The sequence below is a fragment of the Triticum urartu genome, chromosome 5A (assembly GCF_056163025.1).
Source record: "Triticum urartu cultivar PI428250 chromosome 5A, HENAU_Tu73, whole genome shotgun sequence".
Classification (NCBI taxonomy): domain Eukaryota; kingdom Viridiplantae; phylum Streptophyta; class Magnoliopsida; order Poales; family Poaceae; genus Triticum; species Triticum urartu.
The window spans coordinates 648,929,629-648,939,574 of record NC_141877.1 but is presented as its reverse complement, the minus strand read 5'-3'; positions in this window follow the sequence as shown (position 1 = coordinate 648,939,574).

Here is a 9,946-nt window from a genome sequence, read left to right as displayed (position 1 = left end):
AATGCGTAGCCTGCAGTGCAATCGCTCGGGTTCAGTTAGAGCCCAACGCCTCGCTCGGGTTCAGTTAAAGCCAACGCCTCGCACACACGCGCGTACATGTACGAGAGAAACGCGCATCGCTCAGCCCCCGACCTCCCACCGTAACCGGGAACTCCCCGAAATTTTCCTCCCCCTCGCTTCTACCACAGTTTTTTTCGTCATGGACGGCCCAAAGAATGTCATGCAGCTGCATTTCTGGCCCGCCCAGGACGAAAAGCCCATTTTCTGTCATGATTTTTGTCATAGAAGTAGGAGCCCACCACATCTATGATGATACCGGGTTTTGTCACAATTATCGTCATAGAAGTGTCATATGTATGACAGAAAAAAATTTCGTTCGACCCAAAATGTCACAGATGTGTCTTTTTTTGTAGTGCTTGGGGATGCTAGTTTTGCTATGTCTACTACTTGTTGCAATGATCATGATTGGGATGATTCTTCTTTTGATCTTGAAAATTTATTTACTCCCCATGATGACTATGAGATCGATAATAGTGTTTGCAATAATACTGAAAGAAGGTTTGGAAGAGTGTCAACTTTAGATCCCACATATTTGGATAATGTTCAATTTTATGAAGTTTTTGATAAAAGTGGGTTTGAAGAGGTCATGACTTTAGATAATGTTAATCCCACTATTTTGGAAGAGTGTCAACTTTGCATGCATGTGGATCGTGTTGAAAATATTTTATGTGATAGCTATATTGTTGAATTTGATTATGATCCTACATGTAATTATTATGAGAGAGGAAAATATGGTGGTATAAATTTTCATGTTACTAAATTACCTCTCGTTATGTTGAAATTGCTATTGTTTCTTTCCGCTTCCTTGCATATGCTAGTGTTTGCTTGCCTTGATAATTTGTTTGCCTATAAGATGCCTATGCATAGGAAGTATGTTAGACTTAGATGTGTTTGTCACATGTCTTATGATTCTCTCTTTGTGCTTCAATTCTTGTCTTTCATGTGAGCATCGTTGAAATCTTATTGCCTAGCTAGGGGCGTTAAACGATAGCGCTTGTTGGGAGGTGAAAGATCGTGGATGTCGCCTAGAGGGGGGGTGAATAGGCGCTTTAAAATAATTACGGTTTAGGCTTGAACAAATGCAGAATAAACCTAGCGGTTAATTTGTCAAACACAAAACCTACGACAACTAGGCTCACCTATGTGCACCAACAACTTATACTAAGCAAGATAAACAACTATGTGATAGCAAGATATATGACAAGAAACAATATGGCTATCACAAAGTAAAGTGCATAAGTAAAGGGCTCGGGTAAGAGATAACCGAGGCACGCGGAGACGACGATGTATCCCGAAGTTCACACCCTTGCGGATGCTAATCTCCGTTTGGAGCGGTGTGGAGGCACAATGCTCCCCAAGAAGCCACTAGGGCCACCGTAATCTCCTCATGCCCTCGCACAATGCAAGATGCCGTGATTCCACTAAGGGACCCTTGAGGGCGGTCACCGAACCCATACAAATGGCAACCCTTGGGGCGGTCACCGAACCCGTACACTTTGGCAACCCTTGGGGGCAGTCACCGGTACCCGACAAATTGCTCGGGGCGATCTCCACAACCCAATTGGAGACCCCGATGCTTGCTCGGAGCTTTACACCACAATGATTGATCTCCTAACATCACCAACCGTCTAGGGTGCCCAAGCGCCCAAGAGGAACAAGGTCAAGGGTACCAAGCACCCAAGAGTAATAAGCTTCTCAACTTGTAACTTCCACGTATCACCATGGAGAACTCAAACCGATGCACCAAATGCAATGGCAAGGGCACACGGAGTGCCCAAGTCCTTCTCTCTCAAATCCCACTGAAGCAACTAATGCTAGGGAGAAAAATGAGAGGAAGAACAAGAAGGAGAACACCAAGAACTCCAAGATCTAGATCCAAGGGGTTCCCCTCACATAGAGGAGAAAGTGATTGGTGGAAATGTGGATCTAGATCTCCTCTCTCTTTTCCCTCAAAAACTAGCAATAATCCATGGAGGGATTGAGAGTTAGCAAGCTCGAAGAAGGTCAACAATGGGGGAAGAACACGATCTCAAAGGATAAGGTTCATTGGGGAAGAAGACCCCCTTTTATAGGAGGGGCAAAATCCAACCGTTATGTGCTCAGCCCGCACACGAGCGGTACTACCGCTCCACGAGCGGTACTACCGCTGGAGGAGCGGTACTACCGCTTAGCATGGTCAAAACACCCCAATGAGAGAGAAAAACACGAGCTGAAAAACTGCCAGAGAGGTAGAGCAGTATGAGCGTCACTACCACTGTAGCCAGCGGTACTACCGTTGGCTGCAGCGGTACTGCCGCTTGCCCAGCGGTACTACCGCACAAGAGCGGTACTACCGCTCCTACTGCCGCTGAACCCGACACGAGAAGAGCAGGACCCAAAATCGAGGTGGTAGAAGAGCAGCACTGCAGCGGTACTACGGCTGAGAGCTCCAAGCGGTACTACCGCTTGGGCTCGCGGTACTACCGCTGGGACCAGACAAAAGCCACTCTCAAGAAACAAGAACTGCCATAACTTCTTCATACGAGCTCCGAATTGACCAAACTCAAGCTTGTTGGATACAAGACGACGAGTAGCATCAAAACAACGACTAGTTATAGTAAGAAGAGGCAGGGGAGGTATGCCTAAGAAAAAGAGGAGTGAAACCTCCAACCGAGAAGAACCGGCAAGACCTCCAACATCGAAAACATCATAGAAGATGCATGTGAACTCTGTTTTCGATGAACTCGATCTTGTCATCAAGATGACCATAAGCTCTAAGACTCACAAAGAGAACCAAACAAGAATCAAGAAAGATTATGCAAGGATGCAATGGTTTGAGCTCTCAACGAACGATATGATCAAGCTACTCATCGAGAGCCCCCCTTGATAGTACGACAATCGATCCTATAACCCGGTCTCCCAACTACCATCATGAGACCGGTAAAATATAAAACCTATCAAGGGCAAACCTTTGCCTTGCACATGGTCCACTTGATCTAGATGATGACGATCTTGACTTCCTCAAGTTGGACCACCTTTCTTGATTGTGTTGTCTCGATGAAGACTATTTGATTGCTCCCCCATACTCCACTATGGGTGAGCCACTCTTCTGCACATCTTCACATGTCCATTGTCACCACAATGGACGGCAAGCTTCAAGAATTTGATCTCTTCATGATGCTCCACTTGAACTTGCACACCGCAACCTAACCTCACAAAGAACTCTCACGAAGATCATGTGTTAGTACACAAAGCGAAATTGACAATGCTTACCATACCATGGGATCACTTGATCCCTCTCGGTACATCTTCTGCGCTTTGTGAGTCGATCAACTTGATTCATTCTTGACTTAATCTTGATCAACCTTGAATCTTTCCAATTCTCTTCATTTGGATGATGTCTCGAAGGTAGACATGAATGATCACACAATCTTCTTCTTCTTCAAGACATGCTTGCAATAAGCTCGACACTCACATGACCAATCTTTGGATAATTCCTTGAATGGCACCTTGGTCGACACAAACTCTCCTTGAAACCAACACATGTACTCCAAGAAAAGCCTATGGACAAAATCTTTAAATATAACTCAAGGCAACCATTAGTCCATATAGAGATTGTCATCAATTGCCAAAACCAAACATGGGGGCACCGCATGTTCTTTCAGGAGGCAACCCAATTATATTTTTATTACTTGCTTTTTTTCTCCTGTTTAGTAATAAATAATTTATCTAGCCTCTGTTTAGGTTGTGTTTTTGTGTTTAATTAGTGTTTGTGCCAACTAGAATCGTTGGGAAGACTTGGGGAAAGTCTTGATATCTTGCTGTAAAAAACAGAAACTTTAGCGCTCACGAGAACTGCTGCCATTTTTATTTGGAAAGTGCTATTTAGTTAATTCTTTTTGCAGATGATTAATAGACAAATTCATCACGTCCAGCAATTTATTTTAGAATTTTTGGGGTTCCAGATCTTGCGCTAGCTACAGATTACTACAGACTGTTTTTCGTGTGTTGTTTGCTTATTTTGATGAATCTATGGCTAGTAAAATAGTTTATAAACCATAGAGAAGTTGGAATACAGTAGTTTAACACCAATATAAATAAAATAATGAGTTCATTACAGTACCTTGAAGTGGTCTTTTGTTTTCTTTCGCTAGCGGAGCTCACGAGATTTTCTACTTTAAGTTTTGTGTTGTGAAATTTTCAAGTTTTGGGTAAAGATTTGATGGATTATGGAACAAGGAGTGGCAAGAGCCTAAGCTTGGGGATGCCCATGGCACCCCCAAGATAATCTAAGGACACCTAAAAGCCAAAGCTTGGGGATGCCCCGGAAGGCATCCCCTCTTTTCGTCTACTTCTATCGGTAACTTTACTTGGAGCTATATTTTTATTCACCACATGATATGTGTTTTGCTTGGAGCGTCTTGTATGATTTGAGTCTTTGTTTTTTTAGTTTACCACAATCATCATTGCCGTACACACCATCTGAGAGAGCCATACATGATTTGGAATTTGTTAGAATACTCTATATGCTTCACTTATATCTTTTGAGTTATATAGTTTTGCTCTAGTACTTCACTTATATCTTTTAGAGCACGGTGGTGGAATTGTTTTATAGAAACTATTGATCACTCATGCTTCAATTAGATTATTTTGATAGTCTTAACTAGCATGGTAATTTGCTTAAATAATCCTAATATGCTAGGTGTTCAAGATTAGTAAAAAAATTCTTATGAGTGTTTTGAATACTAAGAGAAATTTGATGCTTGATGATTGTTTTGAGATATGGAGGTAATAATATCAAAGTCGTGCTAGTTGAGTAGTTGTGAATTTGAGAAATGCTTGTGTTGAAGTTTGCAAGTCCCGTAGCATGCACGTATGGTAAACATTATGTAACAAATTTGAAACATGAGGTGTTATTTGATTGTCTTCCTTATGAGTGGCGGTCGGGGATGAGTGATGGTCTTTTCATACCAATCTATCCCCCTAGGAGCATGCGCATAGTGCTTGGTTTTTGATGAATTGTAGATTTTTTCAATAAGTATGTGAGTTCTTTATGACTAATGTTGAGTCCATGGATTATACGCACTCTCACCCTTCCATCATTGCTAGCCTCTTCGGTATAGTGCATTGCCCTTTCTCACATTGAGAGTTGGTGCAAACTTCACCGGTGCATCCAAACCCCGTGATATGATACGCTCTTTCACACATAAACCTCCTTATATCTTCCTCAAAACATCCACCATACCTACCTATTATGGCATTTCCATATCCATTCCGAAATATATTGCCATGCAACTTTCCACCATTCCGTTTATCATGACACATTCATCATTGTCATATTGCTTAGCATGATCATGTAGTTGACATAGTATTTGTGGCAAAGCCACCGTTCATAATTCTTTCATACATGTCACTCTTGGTTTATTGCATATCCCGGTACACCGCCGGAGGCATTCATATAGAGTCATCTTTTGTTCTAGCATCTAGTAGTAATCATTGAGTTGTAAATAAATAGAAGTGTGATGATCATCATTTTCTAGAGCATTGTCCCAAATGAGAAAAAAAAGAAAGGCCATAAAAAAAGAGAAAGGCCCAAATAAAAAAATGAGAGAAAAAGAGAGAAGGGACAATGTTACTATCCTTTGCCACACTTGTGCTTCAAAGTAGCACCATAATCTTCATGATAGAGAGTCTTTTGTTTTGTCACTTTCATATACTAGTGGGAATTTTTCATTATAGAACTTGGCTTGTATATTCCAACAATGGGCCTCCTCAAGTGCCCTAGGTCTTCGTGAGCAAGCAAGTTGGATGCACACCCACTTAGTTTCTTTTGTTGAGCTTTCATACATTTATAGCTCTAGTGCATCCGTTGAATGGCAATCCCTACTCCTTGCATTAACATCAATCGATGGGCATCTCCATAGCCCATTGATTAGCCTCGTTGATGTGAGACTTTCTCCTTTTTTGTCTTCTCCACATAACCCCCATCATCATATTCTATTCCACCCATAGTGCTATATCCATGGCTCGCGCTCATATATTGCGTGAAAGTTTATAGGTTTGAGATTACTAAAGTATGAAAAAATTGCTTGGCTTTTCATCGGGGTTGTGCATGATGAGAGCATTCTTGTGTGACGAAAATGGAGCATGACTAAACTATATGATTTTGTAGGGATGAACTTTCTTTGGCCATGTTATTTTGAGAGGACATAATTGCTTAGTTAGTATGCTTGAAGTATTATTATTTTTATGTCAATATGAACTTTTATCTTGAATCTTTCGGATCTGAATATTCATACCACAATTAAGAAGAATTACATTAAAGTTATGCCAAGTAGCACTCCGCATCAAAAATTCTGTTTTTATCATTTACCTACTCGAGGATGAGCAGGAATTAAGCTTGGGGATGCTTGATACGTCTCCAACGTATCTATAATTTTTGATTGCTCCATGCTATATTATCTACTGTTTTGGACATTATTGGGCTTTATTATCCACTTTTATATTATTTTTGGGACTAACCTATTAACCGGAGGCCCAACCCAGAATTGCTGTTTTTTTTGCCTATTTTATGGTTTTGAAGAAAAGGAATATCAAACGGAGTCCAAACGGAATGAAACCTTCGGGAACGTGATTTTCTCACCGAACATGATCCAGGAGACTTGGACCCTACGTCAAGAAACAAAGGAGGAGGCCACGAGGTAGGGGGGCGCGCCTACCCCCCCCAGGCGCGCCCTCCACCCTCGCGGGCCCCCTGTTGCTCCACCGACGTACTCCTTCCTCCTATATATACCTACGTACCCCCCAAACGATCAGATACGGAGCCAAAACCCTAATTCCACTGCCGTAACTTTCTGTATCCACGAGATCCCATCTTGGGGCCTGTTCCGGAGCTCCACCGGAGGGGGTATCCATCACGGAGGGCTTCTACATCATCACCATAGCCCCTTCGATGAAGTGTGAGTAGTTTACCTCAGACCTACGGGTCCATAGTTATTAGCTAGATGGCTTCTTCTCTCTATTTGGATCTCAATACAATGTTCTCCCCCTCTCTTGTGGAGATCTATTCGATGTAATTTTCTTTTTGCAGTGTGTTTGTTGAGACCGATGAATTGTGGGTTTATGATCAAGTCTATCTATGAACAATATTTGAATCTTCTTTGAATTCTTTATGTATGATTGGTTATCTTTGCAAGTCTCTTAGAATTATCAGTTTGGTTTGGCCTACTAGATTGATCTTTCTTGCAATGGGATAAGTGCTTAGCTTTGGGTTCAATCTTGCGGTGTCCTTTCCCAGTGACAGTAGGGGTAGCAAGGCACGTATTGTATTGTTGCCATCGAGGATAAAAAGATGGGGTTTTCATCATATTGCATGAGTTTATCCCTCTACATCATGTCATCTTGCTTAAGGTGTTACTCTGTTTTCATGAACTTAATACTCTAGATGCATGCTGGATAGCGGGCGATGAGTGGAGTAATAGTAGTAGATGTAGGCAGGAGTCGGTCTACTTGTCTCGGACGTGATGCCTATATAAATGATCATACCTAGATATTCTCATAACTATGCTCAATTCTGTCAATTGCTCAACAGTAATTCGTTCACCCACCGTAGAATACCTATGCTCTTGAGAGAAGCCACTAGTGAAACCTATGGCCCCCGGGTCTATCTTCATCATATTAATCTTCCAATACTTAGTTATTTCCTTTGCTTTTACTTTGCTTTTATTTTACTTTGCATCTTTATCATAAAAATACCAAAAATATTATCTTATCATATCTATCAAATCTCACTCTCGTAAGTGACCGTGAAGGGATTGACAACCCCTTATCGCGTTGGTTGCGAGGAGTTATTTGCTTTGTGCAGGTACGAGGGACTCGCGCGTAGCCTCCTACTGGATTGATACCTTGGTTCTCAAAAACTGAGGGAAATACTTACGCTACTTTGCTGCATCATCCCTTCCTCTTCGGGAAAACCAAGGCAGTGCTCAAGAGGTAGCACATTGTTCCATCTCCTGCAAAAGGATTAGCTAGCAGTTTTTCTATCATACCCGAAGGAATCTCAAAGTAGACATTTTCATTTTCAGTAGGTTCAATAGGTTGAGGAGCAACTCTTTGCTCTATTGGTCGGGGTGAAGATACCCCGAACAAGCCCTTAGAGGATTACTTTCCATAGTAACAAGTGACAGTAAATTTCAGCACACTATAAATTTTTCCTTACCAAATTCCACCTACCAAAGGCGCTTCACTCCCCGGCAACGGCGCCAGAAAAGAGTCTTGATGACCCACAAGTATAGGGGATCTATCGTAGTCCTTTCGATAAGTAAGAGTGTCGAACCCAACGAAGAGCAGAAGGAAATGATAAGCGGTTTTCAGCAAGGTATTCTCTGCAAGCACTGAAATTATAGGTGACAGATAGTTTTGTGATAAGATAATTTGTAACGATCAACAAGTAACAAAAGTAAATAAAGTGCAGCAAGGTGGCCCAATCCTTTTTGTAGCAAAGGACAAGCCTGGAAAAATTCTTATATAGAGAAAAGCGCTCTCGAGGACACATGAGAATTATCGTCAAGCTAGTTTTCATCACGTTCATATGATTCGCGTTCGGTACTTTGATAATTTAGTATGTGGGTGGACCGGTGCTTGGGTACTGCCCTTACTTGGACAAGCATCCCACCTATGATTAACCTCTATTGCAAGCATCCACAACTACAACAAAAGCATTAAGGTAAACCCAACCATAGCATGAAACATATGGATCCAAATCAGCACCTTACGAAGCAACGCATAAACTAGGGTTTAAGCTTCTGTCACTCTAGCAACCCATCATCTACTTATTACTCCCCACTGCCTTCCTCTAGGCCCAAATAATGGTGAAGTTTCATGAGGTCGACGTTCACATAACACCACTAGAGGAGAGACAACATACATCTCATGAAAATATTGAACGAATACCAAATTCACATGACTACTAATAGCAAGACTTCTCCCATGTCCTCAGGAACAAACGTAACTACTCACAAAGCATATTCATGTTCATAATCAGAGGGGTATTAATATGCATATAGGATCTGAACATATGATCTTCTACCAAATAAACCGGCTAGCATCAACTACAAGGAGTAATCAACACTACTAGCAACCTACAGGTACCAATCCCAGACTTAGAGACAAGAATTGGATACAAGAGATGAACTAGGGTTTGGGAGGAGATGATGCTGGTGAAGATGTTGATGGAGATTGGGCCCCTCCCGATGAGAGGAGCGTTGGTGATGATTTCCCCCTCCCGGAGGGAAGTTTTCCCGGCAGAATAGCTCCGTCAGAGCCCTAGATTGGTTTCGCCAAGGTTCCGCCTTGTGGCGGCGGAGTCTCGTCCCGAAAGTTTGCTTATGATTTTTTCTCAATGAAAGACTCCATATAGCAGAAGATGGGCATCGGAGGGCCACCAGGGGGCCCAGGAGGCAGGGGGCGCGCCCAGGGGAGTAGGGCGCGCCCCACCCTCGTGGCCAGGGTGTGGGCCCCCTCTGAAATTTCTTGCGCTCAATATTTTTATATATTCTGAAAATAGCTTCCGTGAAGTTTCATGACTTTTGGAGCTGTGCAGAATACGTCTCTAATATTTGCTCCTTTTCCAGCCCAGAATCCCAGCTGCCGGCATTCTCCCTCTTTATGGGCCAGTTCTTTTGGGCGATTCTACCAGAATCGCCCCCTCCCCAGCTTCTCCCAGAATCACCACCCCATATGTTTTTTGCAATCCTAACTAATTAGACCTTAACTAGATAGGATTGTAAAAAAATATAGAGTGGCGATTTTGGGAGAAGCTGGGGAGGGGGGCGATTCTGAGAGAATCGCTGAAAAGACCTGGCCCTATGTAAACCTTATAAAATAAGAGAGAATAGGTATAAGTATT